The sequence below is a fragment of the Ambystoma mexicanum genome, chromosome 1q (genome assembly GCF_040938575.1).
Source record: "Ambystoma mexicanum isolate Mex_15411 chromosome 1q, UKY_AmexF1_1, whole genome shotgun sequence".
In the NCBI taxonomy this organism is placed as follows: Eukaryota; Metazoa; Chordata; class Amphibia; order Caudata; family Ambystomatidae; genus Ambystoma; species Ambystoma mexicanum.
Genome location: NC_090922.1, coordinates 159,924,298 through 159,938,973, shown reverse-complemented (window position 1 = coordinate 159,938,973; position 14,676 = coordinate 159,924,298). Strand labels below are relative to the sequence as shown.

The 14,676-nt window shown below is 46.2% G+C and overlaps 1 protein-coding gene across 7 annotated transcripts in view; it reads left to right on the top strand.

Annotated features, from left to right (window-relative positions):
- Positions 1–14,676, top strand: part of LOC138526024 (galactoside alpha-(1,2)-fucosyltransferase 2-like) — a 200,142-nt gene that overhangs the window by 135,576 nt on the left and 49,890 nt on the right. Inside the window, exons 3-4 of one of the 7 annotated variants that reach the window (XM_069636338.1) lie at positions 4,593–4,669; positions 4,828–4,906. The exons of 5 other annotated variants lie outside the window; for them this stretch is intronic. The gene's annotated coding sequence lies outside the window, so the exon portion shown is untranslated. Of the gene's footprint in view, positions 1–4,592; positions 4,907–14,676 lie in introns of all 7 variants that reach the window. One more of the 7 variants, XM_069636330.1, reaches the window with a different exon arrangement.

Genomic DNA, 14,676 nt, shown 5'->3' with positions numbered 1-14,676 from the left:
TGCGGATGTCATGGATGGTGCGGATGTAACGGATGGTGCGGATGTCATGGAGTTGTGGATGTTACGGATGGTGCGGATGTTACGGATGATGCGGACATTGCGGATGGTGCGGACATTGCGGATGGTGTGGACCTTGCAGATAGTGCAGACATTGCGGATGGTATGGACGCTGCGGGTGGTGCACACGTTGCGGACGCTATGGATGTTATGGATGGTGCAGATGTTACGGAGGGTGCGGACATTGCGTAGGGTGGGGACATTGCGGATGGTGCAGATGCTGCAGATGTTACGGTTGGTGCAGATGGTGGAGAAGCTACGGATGGTGCTGACATTACGGATGGTCCAGTTGGTGCAGATGTCGCGGATGCTGTGGAAATTGCAGAGGCAACTCCTGTTCACCATGATGTTACCAAAATATCTGTGGCCCCAATATATCTTATGTACCTGTATCCCCATATATATCTGTATCCCATATATACCCCTAACCATCCTGTCGCTATATGTATGTATGTCACTATGTACGTTCCCACTGTCCTGCTCATGTGCCTGGTCTCAGGCACTTATACTGATAGCCACTATATCACACCACTCCACCTTCTCTTTACTAAACACCATCACTCATCCAGAACACAGCTATACCCCAGTTGATTCGGCCTAGCTGTTCACATACGAACACAACTCCATGATCACCTCATCACCCTAATAAAACACAGCCAGCTGAGCACATTCCAGCTATTTTAGGTGTTCCTCAGGTCTAATGCAACCATAACCCAGTCTGGGTGTCCACCCACCAGACTGTACACATCCAACTGATTTCCTCAGCACCACACCTATCGCTAAAAAGCAGCTATAATCCAACTACACCAGCTGCACACATATCCGGTGCACCCACGCACCGTCCAACACTCTCTCTCTCTCTCTCTCTCTCTCTCTCTCTCTCTACTGATTTGATCTATGGTTCCCGTGGGCGTTCAGCCCACCAGCGCTTTGAGAGCCTACCAATGATACATAAGGCGCTATATAAATGCCAAGTAACAACATAACATTACAGATTCTTATTGATTTGCACATGAATCCCACTGCTCTTTGTCGGGATGTCTTGGTTTGGGCAAATTCAGGGCAGGAGGCAACGTAAGAAATATCTTGTTCGGTCAAACCAGGCCACCAAAAATAGCATGAGACCAAATCAACTCTAGCTTTTACCCATCGATGGCCATCAATGCAGGAATCACAGAGACCATGAAGGATCCGGGGGTTGTAATCAGATGTGGGTATATATGGTCTTTTGGTTTAGAACAATAACCCTTCTAGAACACTGATCTGGGGACATCAAGACAGCTAAAGGAACATTGCATCTCTAGCTGTTGCGTGCCGCACCTGTTCTAGGTACCATTGAACAGCTCTGAGAAAACACTTAGCCAGAATCATGGATGATGGGTGTGGACCAGGTTCTGTGTCATGAGTCAGAAAATGTGATACAGTGTCTGTGTGTAGATTTGTGTTGCCAGCAATAAAGGTAAGAAGGAAGTTGTACTGCTTGAAAAAGAAAGCCAATCGGGCTTGACAACTGTTGCGGTATTGCAGCGTTCAAAAGATCTTCATATAGTGATGATCTGTAAGAACTGTTGCAGGATGGCGCCCTTCTTATATATGATGCCTCCATTGCTAGAATGCTTCTTTGATGGCTAAGAGCTCTTATTTAATGACTGCATAATTTCCCCCACTGTGGGTTGTGTGTGAGTAGTAGGCTATGGGATTTTCAGCTGAGGTGAGTGGGGCTTCCTGCAGCAAAACTGCACCTATGGCGCTGTTGGAGGCATCTGCTTCTATGATGAATGATAACGTGTCATCAGGGTGTTGTAATATTGGGGCCTTTAAAAAGCACTCCTTTCAAATTTGAAAGATTTCTTCAGCTTTCTTTTCCCATCAAAATGCTTGGTTGGGCTGTAATAGGTGACTGATGTTCACAGTCAGGTGTGCAAAGTCAGCAATGAAGTTGCAGTAATATTTGTCAAAACCCAGAAAATGCTGCATGACTTTTATGTCATGCAGACTTTGCCAATCCATAATGGCTTGTACTTTAGCAGGATCCATTTGAATCCATGTGTCAGTGACAATGTATTCCAGGAATTCAATACAGTATTGGTGAAAAGCAAATGTTTCCATCTTAGCATATAAATGGTTCTGATCCAGGCTTGTTAATGCTCACCTCCACCTTTTTGATGTTCTTCTATGGGGGAGAAAAGATGAGGATATTGTTAAGATAGACCCAGATCATTAGGCCTATTGTAGAGGAGGAGCCAAATGCCTCTACTAGAAGCCCCGCCCTTATCTTGCCTATAAGTTGGGAACCTGGAAATAGTGACAAGCACGACACCCATAATGATGCCCACAACAAAAGCCTTTGAGACAAGGTATCCATTGAGAAAACCATTCTTTATGTATCCACGAAAGAGCTGACAGTCTCTTGGCAGAGATCCCTGAAGAACATGTAAAGACGGATGGAAGAGGGGACTGGTGTCATGCGCCATCTTCGATCTTGGCGCCTGTTGCCTCATGTATTTTTGCACAGTTCCCGATTCCCATCACGTCCGTTACTCTACGTACATCCAGAGGTCTAGTTCTTTTCCACTCCGGATGTACACAGGTCTTCTTTAGCCACGCCTCCCTTCTGCAACTCCCGTTGCAAGCCCTGCGGTCAGCTGTGTTTCTTCACTGCCTCTGTTGCGCTACACGTTTTTTTCTCTCCGTTTTCCTTACGGAGCATTTCTGCACTCTGCTTCCTCTCTTATCCTAGTGCTTTCTCTACTACTTTCTCTGACTTTTATTTCCCGTATGGCGTTTTGTTCAGGGCTTCCTCCCTCCTTCCTTCTACATTTCTCTTCCACTCTTGACTCCCCCTCTTTCCTTCCTGCTGGGCCCCACTGGATTGCCTTTTCCAACTTGCTGCTTGTTTGTTCCTGCTTTAGGATTTATTGTTTTCCTTGATACATGGAATCCATTTGTTTCAAGTTGCATATCCACTGCAATATTTCTACTGCTAAGAGCCTAGTTTCCAAGAGAAGTCCTGCCGTAACCTTAAATCAACAGGGTTTTTTTCTGCCATTGTCGGCTTTTCCCCTTTTTGCTCCTTCCCGGGAAAGGGGTCAGGGTGAAGTGCTTCTTTCAACAGCCTTCATTGTGGCTTCCTCCCATGTGAGATACAAGCCACAGACAAGAAAAGAAAAGGACTACAGAGCCAGAAGATCCCTCAGTCCAGTGGACGAAGACTTTGAGAGCACAGATGAGGAGGAGGAAGTAAGTGGGGACATTTCAAACAAACAAAACACAGAGCTTGACAACTGGTGACGTCACATGAAGCAAGGTGACCCGCCAAGAAGAAATGCTGAGAGAGAAGGAGAATAGACCATATAGAATCTGATGACAAAGTAAAGAATCAAGTGACCCTTTACTCGGGGAATGAAGATTGCACGTGTAAAGAGCACAGAAGAAAAGGCAAGCCAATTTATAATTGTACAGATGCAATAACACAGGTAAAATAAGTATTTATGAAGGCTGGCTATACATAGTGAATAAACTGCAAGCGGTTCCACCAATATATATATATATATTTATGGAATCTGATTGTTCCAAAACGTGTTTTAGCAAACTGAGACCCCATGAACAGAAGGGCTGAAAGTGTGGCGCAGTAGAACAAGAACAGCTGACGATGGAGGAAGAATCGAGAAAGCTAGTCTGGCTCAGTGTCAAGGGTTGAGGCAGCCAAGAATCTGGTTATCTGTCATGGAAAGATACAATGAACATGAGAGTTGAGACAAGCTCCTGTTAAGGTGCAATGAAAAGACAATGAGTGCCAAGTTTTATTCACTTGAATAGTATTAAATGCGAAGAAGGAGCTCAAAATACAGACTACTGTCACATGGTCTGGATGGAAATAGGCTTTGGGCAAACTACGCCAAGACTTAAAGATAAGGGTATGCTCATACTCCTTTCTGTTCCCTTGCAAGGCCAAGTTCAAAGACTATTCGACTGGCAAACAGGTTGAGTGATGGTGGATGATGGGCTATTTGGGTGGCGAGGCATGGTCAAGTCCACCCACCAACACCTGGGATACCAGCTTGCGGGCTGCTACCGAGTGGAATTTTCCAAAAGGGTACAAGCGCGCCAACCAATTTTAGAGGGCTACGTATCAAAGAGCCCTATAGTTTGAGACCCAATGAATCGTCCTGTTTTTTATGACACTGACAATGACTTGCAATAGGGGTGGGCTTATTTGTCAACCTGACAGTAGAGACCCAATCACAATTCCATTATCCATAGAAAGTATACCTAGATGTTAGCTGTTCTACTACCACAATCCCACTCAGGTCTTCTTATTTTGCCATGTATTATGACATCAGTGATGATGGTTTTTACTATATAACTATTTTTTATCGAACTCACTTTGAGATATGCTGTGAGACGTCTGTTGATGTCCGTTGTACTCCCTGTTTTAGATCATAGTTAATGAAACAGCTAACTATTTACCAACTTCCTGAGTCGGTCTTATTATTGATGTACGAGTAACTTCTGCATCCTCATTCTTCCCATAGAGCGCTACCTCATTTAAAAGGGCAAACAGCTTCACGTGGTAGCAGAAGAAGGATGGTTCCATAAGACCCATTGATTAGTAAGTCTCAAGATTTCCAGATAATTGGACACCCTCCGCCATCTAGCTGGAAGATCGCAAAGTTTCCTCTGGAGAGTGGCTGACATAGAATTCTTGCAAGAAATATCAAGACGGTGGGACGGGTCCCTCTTTGACAAAATGTCTCCTGGTTTCCACAGGCGTTGAGCGGACTGAAGGCGACGGTGGCGGATTGGAGGAGGGACACTATACCGAAGGCCTAGAGCTGAAGAGCAAATGGTGAGTAGACATGGGGAATTGCACAATGTGGGGTAACATAGAAAAGTAACAGGGGTTGTTTACTATAATGAGGAGCTTTAGAGATATATAATGAGGAGCGTTATAGAGCCCAGTTTCCTAGCTCAAGGAGCTTTAGAAGGAGTCCTTTCAAAACCCAAGTGGGTAAAACTAGGCAGCACATAAACAGGTTTATGATAGGGAATGACTAAACTCAAATGGGGGTACTTTAGAGGCTAAGAGAAAAGGAGTACCATGGTGTATACGTGAAAAGTCGACTAGTCTGTCTGTTTGTGTATTTTGTGTATTACAAAAGAGAAGTGTTGAATAGCGGCAATGTTAGGCTGTGTCAAATAGAGATAAAAGTTACTATCTATCTTGGGTCATTGTTGATGCCGTCCGCAGGGTATATTGAAATAATTAAGAAATAAAGGTTTTGAGCAGCAAAGGTTGGAATATGCTCATATTTTTTGTTTTGCTGAAAATGTATTCTGTGTAACCATTGGTAAGTATTGACAGTCAAATGAGACTCGTCACAATGGGTGAAGTTACTCCACTGATGCATATGTGCAAGACACTACCAAAACATATGCCCAAGATCAAACAGTACAGTGCAGAGTGGGTAAAGGGCACAGCAGATAACATGTTCATGCCATGGCCACAAGGGGGATTGCTGTCAAAAGCAGTATTGCAACACATGACCACATACTTGCACACTGCATACACAGGGAAGAAATTGGAGCTTTGGAAAACGTACCAGGAGGAGCGGGAGGATCCACCTCCTAAGGAATGGATGCTTAGCCAGTTCAGGGAGGAAGGTGTCAAGCCTTCTGCTCCCATTACCTCACCAGAAGTAAATGGCGATAGTATGGAAGATATAGGAGTATATCCATTAAAGGAACTGAAAGCAGCTACAGGGTAAAGTAACCCGATATATGAACTGCCTTACTTTGGCAGTGACGATAGTCCAGAAAAGAGTAGAAGGAAGGAAGAGATCTTTAAGGTCTTGCAGGACAAGGAGGGAAAAGTGAATGATCGAATGTAACCACAGACATAGAACGAGAGATTAAGAGATGGAAAAGGGAAAAGGACAAAGCTGACGAGGTAACGCTTGTACAGAACAAATGGATGGGTGGACAGATATTGCTCAAGCTTGATGGGAAAAGTATCAAGGAAGTCAGGCAAAGGGCAGATCAAGTGAACAGAATAGAAAAGACAGGGAACGATAAAAGAGATTGAAGGAAGATGAAAGCAAAAGAAAGAGCAGACAGCGGCAAGAACAGATGTATCAGGAGGAAAAGCAAAGGAAGATAGAAAGGGCAGAGTGGCAGAGAAAATATGACAACAGGCAGAGGGCAATCGAAGAACTGGATAGGCAACAAAGGAAGAGAGAAGCGGAGGAAGCGCAGGAATTAAGCGATAAAAGGATACCGAGATGAAGGGAAGAAGAAGAGCGAACGAAAGAAGGGAGGAGAGAAGACAAGAAGAGGAAAGAATTAGATGAGACGCAAGAAAGCAAAGGGAATTAGAGCTGGAGCGAAAAAACAGACAAAGGGAGCACGATATTGAGCGCATTCAGAAAGACTTAATAGAACTGAATCCAGTATTACAATGGGGCAATATAGAGGAGCTTGCTCCATTAGAGGAGGCAGCGTCAGGGCTGTTTAGGGCAGCCCTGGAAGAACATTTTGAGATAGGGAGCATCGGAGATAGCATCGATAAAGACTATCAAGACTTAAGGTAAATTAGCCGATAGGAAAATCGAGGGAAGGGAGGTCAATCTTTGGTCCTCCACCCACGGAGCAGAGGGAAATACCTATTTAGTCTCGAGCATAGACCACTGTCTATAGACAGGCTGAATTTAAACAAGTGTGAAGGGGACGAGAGTCACACTAGCTGGGGGCTAGATATGTCAGACGAAGAGAGGGAATCCTTCCGCGGAGAGGAGGGGGAAGGGCATGCATTCCTGAGGGATGTCTGCTGACAGACAAGGAAGTAAAATGGTCTGATCTAGAGCAACCTAAGGGTAGGACGCCAGATCCTATAGCATATCCAGAGCGTCCTAAAGGACGATCGCATAGTAGGAAGGGAGAGTCACCACTGTATGTGAACAAGACGATGTGGAACCATTGTCCCCACTATAGATAGGCAGACAATGGGAGCTGATTGTGAATTTGGGTTCACGCAGTTCCCTTTATTGGTGAAAGGAGGGGCTAGACCACAATATATCCCATGGCCACAGATGGATAAGGATAATTTAAGATGTAAACTTCCTAGTTTAATGGCGGGTGTGGGAAAATAGATCTATGTATCAAACACGAAGACTTCCACTTCAATCTCACTTAATACCTCACTACCCTCTTCCTCACCTGTGCTTGTTGTAACTGACTTCTGGCGCTTCTTCGTCCCTTTGTCAGGATTTCTTTTTTGTAGAGTTACAGCCTGCCATGGACGGAAGCCACTCTGCCGCTTGTACAAGCAGGTCCAGCAGAGGACCCCCTTCCGCGAGCGCCTGTAAGAGGAAAAAAAGTCAAAGGCACAAAAAAACCTCTTAGTTGGTTTGGCGTCTATGCTCCAGGTATGGTTGGCTGAGTTTCTCTTGAAACAGATCGGAATGTCTTTGCAGTGAATATTGCAGGAGCGATTCCACAGGTAAGGCAAAGAATCCAACTGGTGTGGCTTACACTCGTAATGCAGAGTGCCTCCGGTATTGAGACTGCAATGGCGCAGCGTAGCTGAACCGGAAGTCTAGAGATCCTGCCGCTGGAAAGTGACACCAGGACAGAAAGGCAGAGCGAACTCCCAGGCAAGCAGGGGCGTAAGAGGAAACAAGGAGAGAATGGATAGAGGGAAAGTGGAGGCAAGCCACCCACAAAGGTAAGCCAAGGCGAAAAAGGGGAGAGCGGAAGACCATACAGGTACGAGCCAAAACCGGAAAGGGATCCGGAATGCGAAACAAAAGAGGCCCTGCACAATAGAGTTGCAGACCGGGAAGGAGAGAAAAACGTAGAACAGAGAGAATAACACTAGCGTATTCACCCAAAAGCGAAAGCAAAGAGGTTGCAAAGCGCCGAGCAGCACAAAGGGGAGTGGCTAAATACCGAAGAGAGAAAAGTCAAAAGACTAGAGCGAGACACCAGGAAGTGGAAGAACAGTAGGCAGAACATTCTAATGGTGGCACTGCCTCCAAGTGCTCCACAGCCACCAAGAGGGCATGCGAGGCATACGCATGACACTATGAGCTAGAAAAAATGACAGGGGGAAATACGATAGCAATAGAGGACATTAAGGGTGTTCAAGCAGCCATTTTTGGGGAAAAGGCGGATGAAATTTGGACGCAAGCAGGTTACTCAATGTCACGGCGCAAAACACAGTGCACAACGGAGTGCCATCTAATAATTGTAGAGCAGATGTCTGGAGTGCTCTTAGGGTACAGTATCCTGACACGTCAGATATGGGTGCAATAATGGCACATAAGATGCAGGAAGACGAGGATCCGCTTGCTTACATTGAAAGCATTCCAGAACTGTGGACCCATGAAACGTGGGAACTGTGGGGAAAGACAGTGGCACTATTTTACCACATTGTATGTCAGGGATTGCTGAAGCAAGTACAGAGACAGCTCAAGAAATTAGTGGGAATGGAAACAAGGCCCTTTGCGGAGATACAGTTGATCATAGTGCATCAGTGTCGACTGTTGCAGGAGAAAAATTGAAGAAGGAAGAGGCTAGAAAACTTGAGGAAGCCATGTTGGTTCAGAAGAAATTGTCAAATTACGCCATCGAAGAGGCGGTATTGACAAGCGGAGGTGGGCTGGAATGCAGCAAGCAGTGGGTACATCGCAGGCGAATAATCAACGCCAGAGCGACCAAGCAGGGAATGGGTTCATGCCACGAGGCACTGGAAAGGGTGGTTTTCAAAACAATAAAGGTGGCTTTGAAAATATGCAGAACGATAATCGGAATGTACAAGGAGGATTTAATCAAGGAGGACAAATTAGAAGAGCTCCTCCTATATGTTGGACATGTGGAATGACAGGGCACATTGCATGCATGTGTGGGAGCCAAGGGTATATACAGAACCGGAAATTCTCAAGAGGGGGACAGCTTATCCTCCAGCATATAGCACACAGGCTAGGGACAGGTTTGCCCAGGATCAAACGGTGCATCAAGCACAAGTGCCACAAATGCAACAGGTACAGCAGCCACAGCAAGCACCATTGAATCCACCGCAATGAGAGTCAAAGCATGCACCCATGTAGATACAGAGGAATGCAAACAGAGGACAATTATTGACGCCTAGAATAGGGGGGGGTCACTGTGGAGAGAGGAAGGCCCTTCACAGGTATGGGGATGAGCATATATCCACAATAGGACAGCTCACAGGGTGACTTGATGTGTTCAGTACTATCAGTAACACCAGACCCTCGGGAGGACCAAGGGTTGATGTGACGATAGGAGGCAAATCTTTTTCTTTTTTAGTAGACGCTGGTGCAACTCGCTCATGTATACGAGAGGAAGAATTTCCAATGTCAGGAAATGCCATGAATGTGCAAGGTTTCTCTGGAGCTACAAGTAGAGTTCCTTTTTCTGATGAATTACCAGTCTCTATAGGAGAGTATGCCATGTCTGTTCCATTATTGTATTCACAGCAGACACCAGTTAATATTGCGGTGCAAGATTTAATGATGAAGCTTAACATGACAATTTCTTTCAATGATGAAGGCATAGTGTGCTCTACTCCACAGATACATTATATGAACGTGGGTGAATCTATATTGGCATTTACAGTGAAGACTTGCTCTCCAACCTTGAATGGCAACTGTTCTCCTGAACATCTGTGAAGACCTGCTCTCCAACCTTGATTCCAATACCCCCTGTGTCCTCATCTTACTTGATCTCTCTTGTGCCTTTGACACGGTCACCCATGCCATCCTGCTCAACCGTCTCTGTGATAACCTGGGTATCACTGATCAGGCCCTGGCTTGGCTGACTTCTTTCCCCTGCGATCGACCCTCCCAGGTCCAACTTGGGTCCTTCCTCTCTTTTATCTCTATCTCTACCTGCGGTGTTCTCCTGGGGTCTAACTTCTCTCCCTGGCTGTTCAACCAATACCTGGCACTTCTTGCCCACCGCATTGCTGCTCTGTGCCCCAACTTTCAGTGCTATGCAGATGGCACTCAGCTAATTGTCAGGCTCCCTTTAGCCACCTCTTCTCCTTCTCTCATCTCTGACTGTCTGTCTGCTATACAGGAGTGGTGTGCCGCCAATGATCTCTGCCTTAATGCCAGTAAGACTGAGATCTTCCTCATTGGCACACCCTCTCCCTCCTTTCCTGTCACTCTCTGGCCGGTCTCTCTTGGCCCTCTTCCTTCTCCCACCTGTAAGGCTAAAAACCTCAGGGTCATCTTTGACTCCACACTCTCTTTTTCTCCTCACATCTCTGACGTCTCTAAGAAGTCACACTAACAGCTGCACCCCCTCAGAGGTATTCTTTATTTCCTCTCCTTCCCCCAGAAGCTCACTGTCTCCAGAGCTCTGGTTCTCTCTAGGTTGGACTACTGCAACAGCCTCTTTCTAAATCTGACTGCCTCTACTCTCCGCCCTCTGCAACTCATCCAAAACAGGAATGTGAGACTTGTCCTTGGCCTCAATCCCAGGGATTGTATATCTCTGCAGGACTGAAATCTCTGCACTGGCTCCCAGTGGTAATGTGGATTAAGTTCAAAACCCTCTGCATTGTCCACAAAGGGATTTCTGGGGAATGGGGCCAAAATACCTTCAACTCTCTCTTCCTAAATATCTTCCTTCTCAAGCTCTTCACTCATCCGCCTCCAACTCCCTCAAGGTCAGTCGCATGTCCAAGCAATGAGCTGGTGGTAGTTCTTTCTTCGGCTGGGGCCTCCCTCTGGAACAGCCTCCCTGCCTCGTTGAAAATTGAGGAGAACCATCTTCGGTTCCGGAAGCACCTCAAGACCTTCCTCTTTGCTTCTGCTTTCTCTCCTTATCTCCCCTGTTGAACTCCTGGCTGAAACTGATTCTGCACTGGTCACCCGGCTACCCTCTATTATCGGGCCCAGGTCCCCTCCCCACAAGTTGCACACCTGCACTGCCTTCCTGGCAACCCTTGCACTCTGGGGCTGTTTCTGTATCCCTACAGCCCCTTACCTCAGAGAGAGCACAGTTGTGAGTCCATGCAGCTCGTAGTCTCCTGGTGCACTGAGTATGCGATGGACAAGGAGAGACAACAATGTTGGGTAACTTGTCTGAGCCATAGAATGGTGTTTGGGTAGCAACTTTCACAGAAGGATTCTAGTTCATAGTCAAGGGGCACCTAACACAATCTGGTATGCCGGTATGCAGATGACATCAAAAACCATATGCTCTTTATGTTCGTTTGTGGTTAATGTGACTGTGATAGATTGCTGCCTTATAGTGTCTGAAGACAAGGGCATACCACCAATCACCTCCACCCCTGTTTGAGTGGTGCTGTCTTCCAGAGGTATCTCATGTTTTGAGGAAAAAGTTGATCAATGTAGTTACCCGAAGCCCCCGAATCCAATAGAGCAATAGTGGTGATGGGCAGTTGGTTTGTCAAACATATCAACTGAATTCCCAAAACCAATAGATGAGCACCATATATTGATGATAGTCCATTATCGGGAAGAATAGGACTATTTGGTGGGCTTGTTGTTTTTTTCCCTTGTTTTTGTTTTGGAGAATGAAGTGGGCAAGAACTCAAAAAGTGTTGATATCCTCCAAAATGAAGCCTCAGGCGATGTGTCTATTGTCTCTTCTTTTTCTTCCACAAACTGCCCCAAGCTGCATCGGTGATGAGGGGGTTCCTTCTATGTGGGTTGTCAGAACTGGGGGCAAAACATTAGGAAATGGCAGGCCCCGGATGTGCCATTTTTTCTCACTGCATCTTTCAGACAGGCAGTGGTTGTAAAGACAAGAGGGGGTATCTGTACTTCTGCCCTTGTTGTGGCAGAGCAGAGGGACATTGCACCCCAGCCAAGATTCTCTATTGTGGTAGCAATGGAAGAGCAACCAAGGCTTAAGCTCCAAGGAGGTTAGGCAGGCTAGTTCTTAAATACAGTGAGTCCCCAAGCCCCCACAGATGAATGTACACACACTATGTTATGTGCTAACACAGTTCTTTATATAAAAATAAGGTTCAGAGATATATACACAATTAATAACACACTTTGTACTCTGGTATTTCTAATATGGCTAATATATACAATGTCTATGTGATACCACACTTAGCTTTAGATTATTTTAAAATGCATCAATTGTTGACAATTATAATGGCATACAAATCATGCAAATCATGCAGCAAGGTTAAACAATGGAAGAATGCTGTCTCCAGCTACCTAGACACAATTCTGAGTGAGGATCCTCCACCTGGGCAATCTGTAATGAAAGTATTAACAAGCCCAGTCCATTAATGTTTAATCAGCCTTGGTTCCTGGTCAAAAGTTCAACTACCCCAATGTACCTGAGATAGAAGAGGTTCTTCGATGGTTCTTCGACTGATCCCTCGAGAGTGGTCTCACTGTAAAGCAGGAGCCCCAGGGCGTCGAGATTCCTTGAAGAAATGTGCAACAATGGCATTGAGATAGCAGCTTCGATCTTCGCAGTGCTCTTTGACAATCGTTCAATGAAGTCCTGGAAAGATGAGGCACACGGTCCACCTTGATGCAAAGTGTTTGGTGCCGCAAAGAAGACTCAGTGATGGATGTAGGCCCAGCAGCGGGCGTTTGGTGTAGGAAGATGCTTCACAGTCCTCTGGCCTGTCGGTGCTGCCGCCACAGCACGTACCTCGGGATAGCTTTGCCGATCAGGACTTGACCACCGGCTGGACATTGGATCTTCACTTCGTCAGTGTACTCGGGTCATCTTTGTCGGCTTTTGGTGGCCGAAAACCCACCGGCAGACTTTCCTCGGTAGCCAACGACCTCGACCTTCACTGGCAGGACAAAATAGGTCGAGGGTGATGACAAGGGAGCCCTTCGTTCAATGTTCTTAGGCAAAGTTGGAGAGTTGCAGATCTGGTCGTCGAGCAGCACATCTTCAAGTTATTCCTGCTTCTGGGTGACCCACTTTGAGTGGCTTCCGGTGGTTACGGAAATCCTCTGAACCCTGGTCAACGGCAATGGACTTGGATGGCCTGGATGGCCTGGCACTTTACTTCAAGACTCTCGCCGGACCCCTTCTCTGGTCGGCAGTCTTTCGGGACTGGCTCCAGGGTGCCTCGATGAAAACCAGCTTTTGCGCGATGTTCCCACGTAGCTCGGGAGAGGTCTCATAGCCAGGTCATGTCGGGTCACTCCTTGACAGACTCAACAGCTTTTAGATTTTGTCAAAGAAAATGCACCAGCAATTCTTCTCCTTCCAGCTATGCTTCAAGGATGAGCTTTAAGTTTCAACTACAGCTTCTGAACACATTCGTAAGTGGGAGGTTCCCAGATATACCATCTGTCCCTCTTTCACTCTGGTTGACCCAGACTCAGTCAGCCAATCACAGAGAAGGGCATTCATACAGGCAGGCAGCCAATCAGGCTCACATTCATTCAGGCCATTCACTTCCACCCAGACACCCATGCAAGGAATGTGGATTGTGGCAAGCACCCAGCCTTTCAGCACACCACACTGCATTCACATCAGCTTCAGCAGGGCTGTCTGATTCATTGTGTCACACACACAGAAACTAGACACCCATAACATAGAATTAATATTGGTCTCACAACCTTTTCACCTAGGTCCCACCCCAAGGGTATACCCACAACATACAGTCATTGGGAAGGCTCCAGCCAGTCTGGCCAGGACTTCCCCACAATACCATATATGGTTCTTCCACCCAACAGCCAATAAGGGGAAGGGACAGAGTCAGAGCTTTCCAGGACTGTAGGAAATCAAGTTAACAGGAATAGGAACCAAGACGCTGCAGGGGCCATCTTGCCTTCTATCAGGAATCCACTGATTCCTATGGCAGGGACTGGGTATCCCAAAATGGAGGATACTCAGAGCTTCTGTCAAATTCAGCATGGAGCTGCCACCAGCTCATACCCTGCTCTATGGGCAACACACAGGTGCCCAAAAACGTACACTAGGGGTACAGGGTTGTACCCCCACCCATGGGTGCCATAAGGGTATCCTAATGGTCTCTGTTCACCACAACCAAAAAGAGGAAGAGCGCACTGCCAGGAATTCCAACTGGACTCCTGTGCAGAAAACAACACAGAACACACATGATAAGCGAGTACAGGACAAGGACATGGATGCCCTGTCCCTCCAATGCATTTCCAGCATCACAGTTGCCCCCCCCCAGACTAAGGTAAGGGTGGTTTAATTTCCCACAAAATTGACACCCTCATCCTGACGGACAACATGCCTTCTGGAATTATCATGACTCTTCCCTGGTCTATGCTCAATAGTGAAGTCTAGCCCTTGCAGGCTAATGGACCACCTGAGCACCATAGGGTTCTCACCCTTTATCTGCATACGCCACTTTAAGGGCTTATGGTCAGTTTGGACCTTGAAGGTAGACCCTGTAAGGTAAGGTAAGGCCTAAAATGCCTAAGGCTCCAAACTATGCTGAAACATTCCGAAAAAGAAAAGTATTTCCTGATATGTGTGCTTGTCTCAAAAATATATTCAATCACAAATAACGCTTATTTAGATTCAATTTCAATTGGAGATTTGAATATTCTAAAAGAATATTTCAGTTCGCCTTTGCCGACACATGTTTCAACCCATGGTCGTTCTCAA